The sequence below is a fragment of the Odontesthes bonariensis genome, chromosome 1 (genome assembly GCF_027942865.1).
Source record: "Odontesthes bonariensis isolate fOdoBon6 chromosome 1, fOdoBon6.hap1, whole genome shotgun sequence".
Lineage (NCBI taxonomy): Eukaryota > Metazoa > Chordata > Actinopteri > Atheriniformes > Atherinopsidae > Odontesthes > Odontesthes bonariensis.
The window spans coordinates 33,279,412-33,296,253 of record NC_134506.1 but is presented as its reverse complement, the minus strand read 5'-3'; the positions used below and the strand labels follow the sequence as shown (position 1 = coordinate 33,296,253).

The window sequence follows — 16,842 nt, the reverse complement described above, 5'->3', positions numbered from 1 at the left end:
ATTGGTTCAAATTGTTGTCTCCTCCATTTCTGTTCACTGTGTAAATATCTACACAAATTCAGGCTCTATAGGCGACACTTTCACATAAAATCTGACAATCCAGCACCTTCCCCCTGGGCTGTGTGAAGATGAAGGTTTGGATATTTGCATTTTTTGACGTTTCTGTTGACATGAATACGCAGCAATTTCATGGTAGCTATATCACCACGCTCCCAGCTATTAGTTTCTGGCCAAAGCACAGAAATCCAAGCCAACCAGAACCCATTCTGGCAGGGTCAGTTTTAGTTATGACAGACAACATTGGCAGTTTCCATTCACTGACTCCCTCTGCTTTAGGTGCCTCGATCTCACTGGTTGAATTTTATTTGTCAGAGATGGAGACCAACTGATTTTTTATCAAATCCCTTGCTAAGTTTTTTTTTTTTTTTTTTTGTAAAGTGCCTGCCCTATTACAAACATATCCTACACTAGAGTGTCACTAGCCCATGTGAGTCCTTGGTGGATGTGAGAAATGCATGTTTACAAGGGTAAGCAATTTACTGCACAAAAGCCTCATTGTCTTAGCTGCTGGATAATGTACAGTTGAAGCATATAAACCAATTTCTACCCATATGAGGATTTATGTTACAAATGGAACATTGCTCATTTCAAATCGGCAGGCTGCAGGAACACAGGATTAACTAAAAATAATTTCAGTGAAAAATTTCAGTGGTTGACCAAAGTCACACAATGAGATACAGTACACAAGTTTACTCCTACATTTCTGGTTCAGTCTGTTGTTGAACTGTGTGTGGCCCTCCCAGCAGGTTACTTAAAGTCCCCGTGACATGGCAACGTTTGAGTAAGCTTGCGTATGAATGACTCACATCACACAGTGATGTAGACTATGAAATACATCAACTGGTGCATCAGGTTAACCAGTTCACACTCCCAATTCATCACATTGTTGGGTGGTAAGTCAGGACTCCAAGCAGCGCATTTTCATGCAGAGCTAACCTTAATCCTTACTTAAATTACAGAGTCTTCTCATAGACTTAAATAGAAGTTAGAAGACCTTCAACATTTGAAACAGACCTTGTTACTAGTCAATAAAATAGAGGATGTGCTTGTTGCAGAGGGAGGAGGTGTGCCTTAAAAATATAGAGTGTCCACGATGTTGTCAAAAGCCTTATTCACGTGGAATCTGTATTACCAGAGAACCTTCCGTGATTTATGAATTACATCTATCCTTCAATGTAAGCGGTTCTTTGGTCGCATTTGCACCAAATTAGCAAAAGTCTGTGTTTTACTGAAGTTTATTGATGGGCTGTATCTGAGGAGTAAGGGTCATTGTTTACCCACTGGAGGCTGGCAGAAAACCAAACTCTAAGCATTTTGTCTTAGAAATGACATGGTGTAGTATGTCGTTGTTGTTCATCTCAGGATGTATTTCCACAATTCCAGGACCTGGAGAGGACCACGCAATGTTCTTTTGTCATGTCACAATGTGTAAAACCTTATAAATACAACAGGGTTTACTTTCTTTCTCCACATGACTGTTGTGATCATGAAACTCCACCATTTTATGCATCTGGCCTCTGGTAGCCTTCTCTTCATTTAACTTCATCATTTCATCTCCTTAACTGTGAATTTATTTGACGACACACATATTTATTTGCACTGCACGGTTCAAATTTTTAGATGATCTGTATCATCTTTTCATTTGCAAATTACATTTGCTCATAGTCATAGTCTAAGTCAATACTGCTCAAGATTGCATAATCAGAAGTAAAGGTCTGATTATGCCTGACACTTTAGTCACTGTGCAAGCAAATTATGCGTTTGACACAGCACTGTTTATACCGACATTCACAGGGGGAAAATGCGTCCAGATACTGCCATTTTCATAATTCATTGTGTGAAACAAATCATGCTCTGGATGAGCGTGGGTGAGTCTTCAGCTGTGTCTGGGACTGAAAACTTCCGATCTCTGTCGCAATACTCTGATATGAAGAGTGTAACCCCTTCATAACCCCCTACAGTAAGAGTGTTACAGTGGGGGTTCGCTCGGCAGAAGTACAAAAATTGGAAGTCTTCTATCCCAGATAGAGACAAACACGCACCCAGCTTCATCCAGAATAAGGTACATTTCTGACAGTGTGCGGGGATTTCTCGTCTTTCAGTCTTTCTGACATTTTCACCCAGTGACTTGAACCGCACTGCAGTTTTCATCCTCAGCAATAGTACTGAAAAAATGAAATCGCACTGGAAGGAGTCTTAAACCAGGAAGTAAGGGTGTAAATCTCTAAGTCACAAAAATAACTCCACAATTATAACTTTTCTGTTTCACATTTAAGGTGTTCTTGATGTTTTTTGTAACGTTTGCAATTGTCCCATCTTGTGTTTTGTTGGTAGTGATGTCAGTGGAAATTGACCTGTTTCCATACCCTACTTTCCAGCTCTTGCTGTTTTTCTTTTGTTTTGTTTTTTAACATGCCACTGGTGTGCCCACAAGCCAATCAAACAACTTTTATTAGACATAGAAATACTGCTCAAATACAAAAATAATAGGATGCCTAAACAAATATGAGAAAGTCTAGCAGCTAATGGACAGGCTTGAGGTAATAAGAGGCCACTGTGAGAACACCATGTTCTTGTTATGCTAACTGTGGCGTCCACGAACCATGCTAACCACATTTTGACTTTCATAACATGAACACACATGCATGTTTCAAACAAGTCCTCATAACAAAACTACAAATTGCCAGTTCGAAAAAAAAACCTACCTTTACCGAGCTCTGCTCCTCATTGTATCAATAAAGCCTCAACTATACTTTGTACATTTTTTTAATGATATTTCCCCTCAACTTTCATATGGAGAATGTAGATATTCCCACAATATAGTGAAAACATAACGGGCCAGTGGGTGAAGGTAACACCGAAAGAAAAATATGAATCGTTTGTTTGAACAGACGATGAAGTAGAGTTGTTACTCAGCATGATTTTACAAGGTGATGAAAGCCCATTGTTCTTATGGTTTCCAGCACATGCTCATCACACACAAAAGTGAGCATGCAAAATTAGCTGACATGCCCAAAACCTCACATTTTGTTGTTTATACATGGGTGCACTGAGAACAGTTTGTACAAATCTTTACTTTGGTAAAGCATTTTTTTTTTTTAAATCACAGTTATTCCAACTAAAAAGGCTGTTAGCATGTGGATCACAGATGCAAATGCAAAAAATACGTGGAAGCATGGACAGGCCCTAATCTTTGGGCAAATAAGAGGCGCCTTGCCATAATGGCAACATGTGTCAAAATAGTTCATTTTACACCTTCGAATTGCAGGATTTGAAAGATAAAATGATACATCCTGTTAACGCTGACTTTAACTTCCAGTTGGCTTAATAATATCGTCCAAAATGATTACTCTACATGCAACTTAAAACTGATCCACTGCATTCTCATGGACGAATGAGGCATAGTGAACCCACCAGCAGCTGATACTAATTATCAAGCACAGCAACAATGTCAGTTTCTGTGTATCAAGGTGGGAAGTGTCATTCTCTCATTATCACCATCTAACACAATGGTAAATAGAATGCATAACTAACAAGTGATCGCCATTTACAGCCAGTTGTTTGCACGGCAAAAACAAAAAGTATTTTTTTTCTAAAACATGACATTTTCCTCCTGAAATTCTTTGTACACGGAGATTTGATCTCTGACTCCTGAGAGACAGCGATGTTTTTATTCCAGTTGCTGAATTCAGTGATGATTTCATCAGACAAGTTTCATGCTCTCCCCGCTGCTAAAAAGGGTTTAGGTATCTAACGCAACATCAAGGAAATGTGTGTAAAAAGCAGTCCACTTCAGCTAATTTTTCTGTTGGCTTACAGCAAAACCTTCAGCGAATTGTGACGTCTCCTTAAAATACCTGGAATGAAATGGCACACAATATAATGCAGCAAGATATAGGTATATATATCTATATATATATAGATATATATAAGATAAGTCTATAGAACTAGAGCCTATGTACTCACAGTCTGTGTAAAAAAGAGAGAAATGAGACATGATTGTCCAAATGTTACATTCATGTTCCTTTTCAAAAGTGCTATTTCCAGAGAGCAAGATCAGAGGTAGTATTTTTGAACAGAGGTAACTCACAGCACTATGGGAGAATATGTGTACACCGGAGATCCGTAGAGGCCCACCTACTGGGAGAATATGTGATAATGTTTACGGGTAACTGTGGTGTGCGTGAAGAAGAGCTGTGTGCAGTGAAAATTTTAAAACAATAAATAAATACTGAGGTAATGCTAAAAGAAATATGTTACTGGTTTCTCAACAGTTTGCAGAAGAATCAGAAGGTTAACTTTCTTTGGAAACTTTATGATAAAAATGAAATAGGGCAGTACACATGTGGGAAAAAGAGACAATTAATAGCATTAATGATGGCTGTGTATATTAAATATGTTCCATTACATCATGCGTGACATGATGTACAACACCAATATCTTGGAATATGCTTACCTGGCCAAAACCCAGGCTTCATTAATGTTATTAATTATACCTGTGCTTTTTCTTTCCACAACATGTCAAAGTGTCTAATATTAAAATGATCTTGTATTAGTAATATCTAACAAGTACTGTCATATTATTAATAATGTGAGCAATTAGAATTTCCCCAATGAAGAGAATGAAGAGACTTACAGTCCCCTACACTCCTGCTTGTGTAGTGTGCACATAATAAAAGGTCTTTTCATTCACCTGTCACATTCAGCTCTCCAGAGTGGAAAGAAGAGGTCAGAATAAACATGAAAATCAATGCTAACGGCCATGAGAATACATAAGCCAGGTTCTGCTGTTAAGGCATATTTGTCTGCAAATGTCAGATTTTATTTATTTACCATTGAATCTCTGCTTGGAAGTGTGCCAAAATGTGTTTTGTTTTCGGGGCCGTGTTTAAGTGAACATCCATTAAGGTTTGCCTTTCTCCCATCTATAAATCTAATCTATGATGTTTACATTGCGGCCTTACTGCATGCTCCATAAAACTGTTACTCTGCTGTTTGAAGGGTCAGTGTAGCATTCAACACTTCTACATGTGGTTTTTTAAATCTTTGTTCTATTTGGAACAATTGTTGCTATTTTCGTTATCTGTGTATAAATCATGTTGCATATCATCTTTGCACATTGAGATACCTTGCATTTTTGTCCTTTCCCTTCCCTGGGGTGTGTTTAAGCACTTGAGACAAAGGAAAACACTTTGCAAGTGGGATGTGTGTTGGCATGTAATATACGTGAGCTTAATCAATGACGTACAGTGTTAAACTCTGCCGTGCTGTGCTGCAGGAGATAATCCTCAATTGAACGCTCTCCAGTGCTCGCCTTGAAATGGTCAACAATCCATGATAGCTGCCAGGAAATCTAGCCTGTAATTATGGACACATTGATACATATGCAAACCATTTTTTGTCACATTCTTGTTTGATAGAAGCTCTTGCATGCATAACGAGGCAATGCCTTCACACACTGAAACGCCCACCAATCACTCCTCATTCACTCATGCACAGTGAGACGCATGAAAAAAGAAACCCACACAGTCTCCCACACACCACATATCAGATAAGCAAGCTCCACTATGTTTCCAATTCAGCCTGGTTGCTTTTGTTATTTATTCCCATTCTTAAAAGTTGTTTGGCTGCGCAGGCACGGAGCGGAATTAATTTCCTTTCTGATGACTGGGTGTCAGTGTCTCAGCCAGATGAATCATGCTTTTTTGCTATATGTCATTTCCTCTCAGCCTGGCAACACTGGAGCCATTTGGTAAAATGAAAACAAATTATCTTCTGCTGGCTTCTGCTCAGATTCAATTAAAGCGGTGCAGAGTAATTATACGGAGATACAAAAGAGTAATAATGCAAAAATAATTAATTAACCTAATAATCTTTATTTATTGCACAACCCCCTCTACTTTAAGCGTTGAATTCCGTCAGCATTTGACACCTTCACTAATGACTGCCGTCTGGTCTCTTTCAATAGGGGTCCACAGAAGTTTTTTCTTTTATGTATTACAAAAACCTCTTTTGTTATTGCACTTGTCCTTTTAAATCATGTTTAAAGCTGACAAGTTACAAGAATACCATTTTTTGAATAACAATATGTGATATGTATAAATCCCATGCTTCTTTTGCAAAAGAACCCAATGTACCTCCCACGACATTGCATACATCCCAATCTAGTCGCCCCATGTCAAGTAACCACATAGTTTTGATGCCTAAACCTAACAAGTTTTTTTCTGTTATCTATTCTAATTCAAGGAGTGAGAGGGGAAAAAAAATATATTGAAAAAAACCTAGCAACAACTGACACACATTATTCAGAAAAGACTGAAACCACACCATCCACAGACAAAAGTGAGGGAAAAAACTGTAGCTTCACACTGGAATGCAAGCAGTGTCTCCACAATAATGCTCCCAGAGACTTATTCTGCTGTTGGTCTACCAGATTCCCACTGCAGATTGGTTAATGCTGGTCAATAGCTATGTTTTCATAAATGCACTGTAATTTCCAAGAGCTCTTTTGGAGACAAGGCAAGTGAGAACTTAAATGTCCATGAAAGCAGGGCTTCTACTTCTTCTGAATTTTTGGTTTTAAGCAGGATATTCTGGCACCTGAGCGCGTAGCGAGGCACACATCACCAGATAGCTAAACACTGTGACTTGACTGATGTACCACAAAGTAGCTTGAATGACGAAGGAGCGTATAAGTTTGTTCTCAACGTGCACTTGAACGTCCGTTTATTGCCGTTACAGAGCTTCCATGTGGCATTTATGGCAGTAGCATCAGCAGTGTGAAACTGAAAATAAACAAATACAAAATGGCTATAAAATCCTCCAATAAATATGAAATACAATTAAATGTGAGCAAAGATAATTTCTTTAGACACAAATGAACTAATATACTCACAAACAAAGCTTCTCCAAGGCTTACACAGTTGGATGGAGTCAGATGTAAACAGAAAACATCAACATGCTGTTTCCCACATTCCTCTATCAGGAAATCTGCCTCGGGTCATGTGACAACTAACCATGTGACTCTAAACGGCCAATGAGAATACAGACCCAAATAGCAGAGACAAGCTGCATTCTACTTAAGCCCTGTAGGAGGTGCTGTAACATTTACACAATGAACACAAGTAACATAACACTCCCCGCCTGGTATTGAACACAATACCACCATCAAAGACTTAACATTTACAACTTAAGAAGTCTACAAAGTCTTTGTAGCTCTAGGGGGACATGAGCACCACCACCTCTGTGATGGGGCGGAGGAAAGTCCTGGAAGTCCCTCCCCTGGTGACCTTGAGTTCCAATGTCCTGACCCTTCCGTCACTTGCAGGAAAGGTTTTCGTGACCAGTGCCATGGGCCACTGGTTTCTCTTCATCTGAGTATCACGAAGTAGCACTAAGTCTCCTTCTTTGATGTTGGGATGGCCCTTCTGCCACTTGCAACGACTCTGAAGAGTAGAGAGATACTCGCGCCTCCACCTCTCCCAAAAGGTGTTGGCCAAGTGCTGGACCCTTCTCCATTGCTGGCGGTGTAGATCTGCATCCACGAAGCATCCTGGAGGAGGAGGACTGCAAACTTTCTGGGTAAGGATCATGGCTGGTGTAAGGAGTGAAGGAGCATTTGAATCTGTCGAGATTGTCGTCAGAGGTCTGGCATTAATTATGGCGGACACCTCTGCCATGACTGTAGATAACACCTCGTGAGTCAGATTAGAAGGTCGAACCTGAGACAGCATGGCATCCAGAATTCTCCTGGAAACCCCAATCATCCTCTCCCATACACCACCTCTGTGAGAGGAATGGGGTGGATTAAAGATCCATGTACAGCCTTCTTCATTGAGAAACCTGGAGACACTGGGCTCCTTGTCCTCTTGCAGGAGCATTTTCAGCTCCTTGCAGGCTCCCTTGAAGTTTGTGCCACAGTCAGATCGGATGAGCTTCACGGGACCCCGGATGGCAAAGAATCGCCGAAGAGCGTTTATAAAGCTCGATGTATCCATAGCCTCGATGACCTCTATGTGAACAGCACGCACACTGAGGCAGGTGAAGATCACTGCCCACCTCTTGCTGTTGGCAGCGCCCCCACGAGTGCGTCGAGTAGAGATACTCCAAGGGCCAAATACATCGATGCCTACATTGGAGAAGGGCGGCTCTGTGCTTAGCCGATCTGAAGGAAGGTCAGCCATCTTTTGCTCGGCGACCTTACCCCGGAGCTTATTACACATCACACACTTGTGCAAATGCCTTGCGATGCATCTTTTGGCTCCGATCATCCAGATACCATCTGATCGTATAGCTCCCTCTGTGAAGACCCGGCCTTGGTGCTTGACTCTCTCATGATAGTAATTGATGAGTAGAGCGCCGACGTGGCTGCGACCAGGGATGATGAGAGGATGTTTCTCATCTGCCGTGAGACTCGAGTGATGAAGCCGGCCTCCAATTCTTAGGAGTCCGTTGCCATCGAGGATAGGATCCAACTTTCTCAATGGACTGTCGTTTGGAATGTCTTTCCCTTGCTTGAGACAAGACATCTCAGTTTGATATGCTTCGTTTTGGACACATCCAATGATGACCTGTTTGGCTTTCAACAGATTGTCAGGCGTGTGGATCTGTGAACACTGATGCCAGCCTTTACATTCTGAGCTCTCCTTTGTAGTATTGGCTCTGATGGTTGCAGCAACGTGGATCAGAGTGGCTGTGGCTCTGATGAGAGACCGCCAGCTTGAGAACCTCTCGAACCGCTTAGAGCCCAGGTTTGCATTGGTGCATGACGTGAGGTGAGATCGAACTTCTACATCAGAGTCTGGGTCGACAAGGTCATAAACTGTCTCCACCACAGCCTCTTCTTTTGTAGGTTGCAGTAGGAACTTGGGTCCAGTAAGCCAGCTGGTATGCGAGAGCAGTGCTGTAGTTACTGACCTGGTTGCTACATCCGCTGGATTCTGGTCTGTAGGTACGTAGTGCCATTGTTCAGGGCTCGAGAACTTCCTGATACGTTCCACTCTGTTACTGACGTACACGTAGAACCTGCGGGTGACATTGTGGACATAACCCAGCACAACCTTGCTGTCAGTGTAAAACCTCATGCCGTTGATCTTGACATCCAATTCTCTAGACACCAGTTCCGCAATCTCAACTGCAAGGACTGCAGCTCCTAGCTCAAGCCGAGGGACTGTAAGGGCTGACATAGGAGCCAACTTGGCTTTTCCCATGACGAATCCTACGTGGTACATGCCACTGTCATCCAACACCTTCAAGTAGGCAACTGCAGCGATGGCTCTCACAGACGCATCTGAAAAGATGTGCAGCTCCACACGCTGAGCGTTAGAAACGGATGTACTCGTGTAGCAACGTGGAGTCTCAAAGTGTTCAAGATCTTGTAGTGAATCTCTCCAAGTGATCCACTCTGCTTCTTTTTCAGCTGGAAGGGGCTCGTCCCAGTCAGTGGTATCATGGGTGAGCTCTCTCAGCAGTAACTTCCCCTGTATGGAGATGGGTGCCACTATACCAAGTGGATCGAACAAGCTATTCACAGTGGCAAGCACACCTCTGCGTGTGAAGGGCTTTTTGATACTGGCAACCCGGAAGGTGAATGTATCATTGCTCAGGTCCCAGCTCAATCCTAGGCTGCGCTGGACTGGAGGAGAGTCAATGTCTAGGTCGAGATCCTTTAGATCCTTGGCGTATTCAGAGGATGGAAATGCACGCATGACTGCTGGACAGTTGGATGCAATCTTGTGTAGGCGTAAGTTGGACATACTTAGCATACCTCGTGCTGCCCTGAGTAAGCTGATGGCTTCAGTAATGGAGGGTAGAGCTGCAAGACCATCATCCACATAGAAGTTTCTATGGACAAGTTCTTTTGCTGCGTGGCCAAACTCTCCTTCACCATGCAGAGCAGCTCGTCTCAGGCCGTAGGTAGCAACCGCTGGAGAGGGGCTGTTGCCAAATACATGGACCTTCATCCGGTACTCGACAACATCACCTGTCGGGTCATTGTTCTTGAACCAGAAGAACCGGAGGAAGTTCCTGTGGTCTTCCCTCACAATGAAACTATGGAACATTTGTTCTATGTCTGCGGTGACAGCGACCTGTTCACGTCGAAAGCGCATTAGAACTCCCAACAGACTTGTTCAGATCTGGTCCAGTCAGCAATACATCATTGAGAGACACTCCAAGATGTTTGGCGCTGGAATCAAACATGACTCGGATTTGATCTGGCTTGCGGGGGTGATACACTCCGAATGTGGGAAGATACCAGCACTCTTCTCCCTCTGCCAATGGTGGCGCCAATTCTGCATGGTCTTGATCGAAGATTCGCTGCATGAAGGCGACAAAGTGTTGCTTCATCTCGACCTTTCTATCCAGAGTACGACAAAGAGAGTTGAAGCGATTCAGAGCTTGTTCTCTGTTTTTAGGTAGACGTGATCTTGATGCACGGAAGGGAAGTGGGGCTACCCAGCTGTTTCCTTCATTGATAAACATCTCCTTATCCATTAGCTCGATGAACAGTTTGTCCTCGATAGAAGGAGCAACCTTATTGTCGTCCACTGTACGTTGGAAAATCTTACTTCCCAGGGAGTCGTCTTCTGGAACACGAGTCGGTTGTGAGCTCTGCACGTCGTGGGAACTGTGAGACCTTTGACTGTTCACAGTGAACTTCTCTTTCAGAATCAGGTGGTTCAAACAAGGTGTGAAGTGAGAGTGGCGTCCATTCTCAAGAACATGGGTACGATATACATTTACATCTTTGGGTTTGTGAGCAGCGCCTAAACAGGCTTCACCGATGATGACCCAACCGAGATCCAAGCGTTGGGCATATGGTGCATTGTTAGGCCCATTGCGCTGGTCTCTAACCTTGTGGACTTGTAGAACATCCCGCCCAAGGAGAAGTACGATCTGCGCCTCTGGATCAAGTGGAGGGATGTACTGTGCAATGGATCTGAGGTGAGCGTGATACCTTGCCACTTCAGGTGTTGGTATCTCTGACCTGTCTTCAGGGATATAGTTGCACTCTATGAGAGTTGAGAGATCAATGCTCAGACTTCCATCCAAAGGTTGTGCAATGAAGCCTGTAGCTCTCCTCCCTGACATATCAGTGAGACCAGCACATGTCCTGAGTGTGTATAGAGCATCTATGCCTTCGAGGCCGAAGAGGTCAAAGAACTCAGATCTGGCGAGTGATCGGTTGCTCTGGTCATCGAGAATAGCATATAGTTTCACTGACTTGTCTGGTTGTCCTCGAGGATGTACTCTGATGAGGCAGATTTTAGAGCAGGAGCGTGGGCCATTGTTTTCTCCACAGACTTCTGTACACTTCGAATTTACAGTAGGAGGTGATTCACCCTCTTCCTCCCCGCCGTTCTCTGACTCAGGGGTTCTGCTGTCCCATGGAGCTGGTCCTGGGTGAAGAGCTGCTATATGCTTGTCACTTTTGCACTCTTTACACTGAACTGCGACTTTACAGTCTTTGGCAAAATGTTTGTTTGAAGAACAACATCTAAAACATATGCCTGCTTCTTTGAGAAAAGCCTTGCGCTCGTCTATGGTTTTGGTTCTAAAACCTCTACAATGTTTAAGAGGGTGAGGCTTTCTGTGGATGGGACATTGCTCACTGACATCCGGCCTAGCACTGGGAGTCTCTGTCGAGTCAGACGTGGAAGAGACCTCTGTCCTGTGTGTAGAGACAAAGTTTCTGGGGCTATACATCCTCCTCCCTGTGTTGTCTGGCCTTATCGTTGTAGCAGCGAAAGAGGACAGAGAGAAGCTTGGGTCATTGCGGATGTAGGCCTCTCTGCTGACGAAGTCAGCAAAGTAAGCGAATGGTGGAAAGTGCACGTCGTAGTGTATTTTGTAATTACTCCCATGAGACATCCATTTTTCTTGCAAATTGAATGGCAACTTCTCCACTATGGGGTTCAGGCCTCTAGCAGTGTCTAAGCAACTCAGCCCAGGTAGGTTGCCCTCACGCTGTGCTGACACTAACTCCTGCAGCAGGTCACCAAACTCTCTGAGCTTCTGGGTGTCTTTGTTGTTGAGTTTGGGAAACTTCTCCACTCTGTCAAAGAGAGCTCTCTCAAGCATCTCTGGCGACCCATAACACTCCTGAAGACGAGACCACGCCGTTTTTAGGCCTAGGGTTGAGTTGTTGACATGTATAGCTCTAATCCTCTTGACATGTGCTGAAGACTGTGGGCCCAACCACTTAATTAGCAGATCGAGTTCTTCACTGCTGGTAAGATCTGTTCCTTCGATGGAGCTTAGAAAGCTTGACTTCCATGCCCAGTAACTTTCAGGTCGATCGTCGAATGTGGAGAGGCTGGAGCTTAGCAGCTCTCGTCGAGCGAGGAATCTAGCGATGTCACCAAATCCTGTGCGGTCAGCACAGGGAACTTGAGGAGCTTGGGGCTTATGGGGAGTGGATGGCAATGGCTGATGTGGCTTCATGAAGTCAGAACTGTGAGGTTCAGCTTTGGGCTCTGGCTTCATTGCCATGGTGGTAAAAATATGTTGCCTATTTTCTTTGGCACCAAGATGGAGGTTTGGAGCATCACTGATGAATGTAGCAGGATCGCTTTGCTGAGGCTGACTATGTGGAGGAACAGTGAGTGTAGGCTCAGAAGCTGCTCTTGAATGACATTCAACATATTCACTTGTTCTTTTATGTGGAGATTGAGGTGGAAGAGATCCAAAGTATAATGATCTGGAGCCTTTCTCGAATTCTGCTGCTGTGGACTCAAGAGCTTCAGCCTCTGCTTCTGCTGCTGCAATCCGTTTATTTAGCTTTAGCGTAGCGAGAGCAGCATCCATACGTGCCTTTTCCATTAACAGTTCATTTTCCCTCTGAACAAAGGCTGTGCAGGCACGTGCCGCTAACGCTTTAGCTCGTGCTTTAGCTGCAGCTATGCTAGCGGAAGATTTGTTCGTGCCTGAATTGCTTGAAGTGGAGCCTCCGGCCACAGACCTGATAGCGAAGCCGTCATCTTCTGTTGGACCTGCCTGCTGTTCCTCTCTGAGTGGAGTAGCATCCATTTTGTAGCTTATCCGGCTAGCTTAACACAAACAGCAATGTCTCTTGGGTCACGAGGGTGTCCGTTGTGTAAACCCGCTGTGATGCTGTTTTTTCACTATTCTGGCACCTGAGCGCGTAGCGAGGCACACATCACCAGATAGCTAAACACTGTGACTTGACTGATGTACCACAAAGTAGCTTGAATGACGAAGGAGCGTATAAGTTTGTTCTCAACGTGCACTTGAACGTCCGTTTATTGCCGTTACAGAGCTTCCATGTGGCATTTATGGCAGTAGCATCAGCAGTGTGAAACTGAAAATAAACAAATACAAAATGGCTATAAAATCCTCCAATAAATATGAAATACAATTAAATGTGAGCAAAGATAATTTCTTTAGACACAAATGAACTAATATACTCACAAACAAAGCTTCTCCAAGGCTTACACAGTTGGATGGAGTCAGATGTAAACAGAAAACATCAACATGCTGTTTCCCACATTCCTCTATCAGGAAATCTGCCTCGGGTCATGTGACAACTAACCATGTGACTCTAAACGGCCAATGAGAATACAGACCCAAATAGCAGAGACAAGCTGCATTCTACTTAAGCCCTGTAGGAGGTGCTGTAACATTTACACAATGAACACAAGTAACATAACACAGGAAGTGTCAGAAAAGTTACCGCAGGGATAACTGGCTTGTGGCAGCCAAACGACCCTTCGATGTCAGCCGTCTTTAAGTCACGATACCTCAGTGCTGTGGATCTTCAGTTGGTTTCAGCAGTTGATGTGTCAGCTGAGCTGAATGTCATTGAAAATAGTCGACAGGTTGAGTGGTATGTGCTATATTGTTCTCGTTGAACCATTCCTGTAATAGTGGTTTAAGAATATGAATTAGTTTACGGTTATGGTTGATGCTATTGCTTTTGATTGTTCTTAATTGATTTTTTTCATGAGCAAGGAACAGGCGGCCTGTCATACAAGAGGGATGGCACAATGAAGGCAGAAAAACATTTCTATTCAAGTGTTCCCTCAAACAAAGATACATGTCATTAGAAGGGAAATATATATATATTTAGCTTTGTCCAGCATGGCTTTCAAGGTAATGTATTTGAATAGGACATGTGGTTCATGTGTACAGCATGCTTTGTGTGTGGGCAGGGTGTGGCAGCCAGTATTTCAGGAAAAGGATATTTTGATGCAATGCATTCTGACAGGATGATACTGTATAATGCAAGCCACAATATATAGCATTACCCAGGTACACTGTAATACCTCACCAGAAAAGGAGGCGTTGTGGATGCAGAGCAGGAGCAAAGAGGAGAGAAAGAAAGAAGAAGTTCAAACCATCTCTGCCATCCGTCATCATGGGCAATGTAAGATCATTAGCTAACAAGTTGGATGAACTTCTAGCCTTGACAAGGACTCAGCAAGAATATCGGGAATGTAGCATTATGTGTTTTACTGAGACATGGCTACAGGATCATATCCCCAACTCCAGTGTCTCTCTGCCGGGCTTCCTGACTGTACGAGCAGATCGAGATTTAAAAAGTAGCAGGAAAAGGAAAGGGGGTGGATTGGCAGTGCTTGTCAACAACAGATGGTGTCACCCAGGACATGTTACTGTGAAGAGTCGTCTCTGCAGTCCTGACATTGAACTATTGGCAGTAAGTTTTCGTCCATATTATTTGCCAAGAGAGTTCACCAGTGTTGTTTTGGTGGCTGTTTACATTCCACCCTCAGCTGTTGCCGACACTGCATGTGATGTCATCAGTTCCGTTGTTGCTAAGATACAGACACAACACCCCAATTCTTTTGTGGCAATATCTGGTGATTTTAATCATGCCTCACTCTCTGCTACACTGCCAACTTTTCAACAGTTTGTCAGCTGCTCTACCAGAGAAAACAAGACATTGGATTTGTTTTACACAAATGTCAAGGATTCATACATTTCCAAATCAAGACCTTCCCTGGGTAAATCAGATCACAACCTTGTTTTTCTCTGTTCAGCATATAAACCCCTTGTCCAGAGACTACCTGTCACAAAAAAGACTGTTAGAAAGTGGTCACATGAAGCTGAAGAAGCCTTACAGGGTTGTTTTGATGCAACCGATTGGATTTCTCTTTGTAAGCCACATGGAGAGGACATTAATGCCATGACTGAGTGTGTGACTGACTATATAAACTTCTGTGTGGACAACACCATCCCCACCAGAACAGTGAGATGCTTCCCTAATAACAAACCCTGGATCACCAGTGAGCTAAAGGAACTATTGAACAAGAAAAAAACAGCCTTTAGGGAGCGAGACAGGGAGTTACTGAGGAGTATACAGAAGCAGCTCAAAGTCAAGATCAGAGAGAGCAAGGAGGTGTATAGAAAGAAGCTTGAGAGTAAACTGCAGAGGAACAATATCAGAGATGTGTGGTCAGGAATGAAGAAGATCACAGGCCTCAAACAGAGGGAGGATCGGATGGATGGAAGTCTGGACAGAGTAAATGAGCTGAACACATTCTTCAACAGGTGCAGTTCAGGAACAAGCTCACCATCCTCCCCTCCTGTTCCCAGCCAAAGAGACATCCCACCCTCCTCTGACTCACAGCTTTCCTGTAACATCTCCACCTCCACCTCAGTCATGGATTCTTCTGCTTCCACTAGTTTGTCTTCAACCCAATCAGGAGATGCTGCTGTCCCCTTTGCCTCCCCCTCCCACTTTTCTGTTTCTAGAAGTCAGGTGAAGAGGCAGTTGGAGATACTGAACCGGAACAAGGCTGCAGGTCCAGATGGTGTCAGCCCCCGAGTCCTGAAGGCCTGTGCAGAGCAGCTCTGTGGGATTCTGCAACACCTTTTCAACCTTAGCTTGACCCAAGAGAAGGTACCACTGTTGTGGAAGACATCCTGTCTGGTTCCGGTACCAAAGAAAACTCACCCTTCAGACATCAATGACTACAGACCTGTTGCCCTGACATCCCACATCATGAAGGTCCTGGAGAGACTCCTGTTGACCCACCTGTGTAAGCAAACCAGCACATATCAGGACCCCCTGCAGTTTGCTTATCGCCATGGAGTTGGAGTTGAAGATGCTATCATACACCTGCTTCAACAAACCCACTGTCATCTGGACAAAGCAGGCAGCACTGTGAGGATCATGTTCTTTGATTTCTCCAGTGCATTTAACACAATCCAGCCTGATCTGCTTCGTCTGAAACTCCAGAAGACTCAGGTGGAGGCCTCAACAATCACCTGGATTAATGACTACCTGACAAACAGACCACAGTTTGTCAGACTGAAGAATTGTGTGTCTAACCAGGTGATCAGCAGCACAGGAGCACCACAGGGGACTGTACTCTCACCATTCCTTTTCACTCTGTACACTTCAGACTTCCAGTACAAGTCAGACTCCTGTCATCTACAGAAATATTCAGATGACTCTGCAGTTGTCGGGTGTATCAGAGATGGACATGAAGCTGAGTACAGAGAGCTGGTGGACCGCTTTGTGGCATGGTGTGGGAACAATCATCTCATCTTGAATGTTAACAAAACAAAGGAGATGATTGTAGATTTCAGGAGAAACAGGGTCAGATCAAACCCTGTTTCCATCATGGGAGAAGAAGTGGAGGTGGTTGAGGAATATAAATACCTTGGTGTTCATGTGGACAACAGACTGGACTGGAGACACAACAGTGAAGCAATCTACAAGAAAGGACAGAGCAGACTGTACTTCTTGAGGAAGCTAAGGTCCTTCAAGGTTTGCAACAAGATGTTGCAGATCTT

At 43.7% G+C, this 16,842-nt stretch overlaps 1 protein-coding gene across 5 annotated transcripts in view; it reads right to left on the bottom strand.

Moving 5' to 3' along the window:
* tox3 (TOX high mobility group box family member 3) overlaps positions 1–16,842 on the bottom strand; it is a 194,944-nt gene that overhangs the window by 40,534 nt on the left and 137,568 nt on the right. The window lies entirely within an intron of this gene.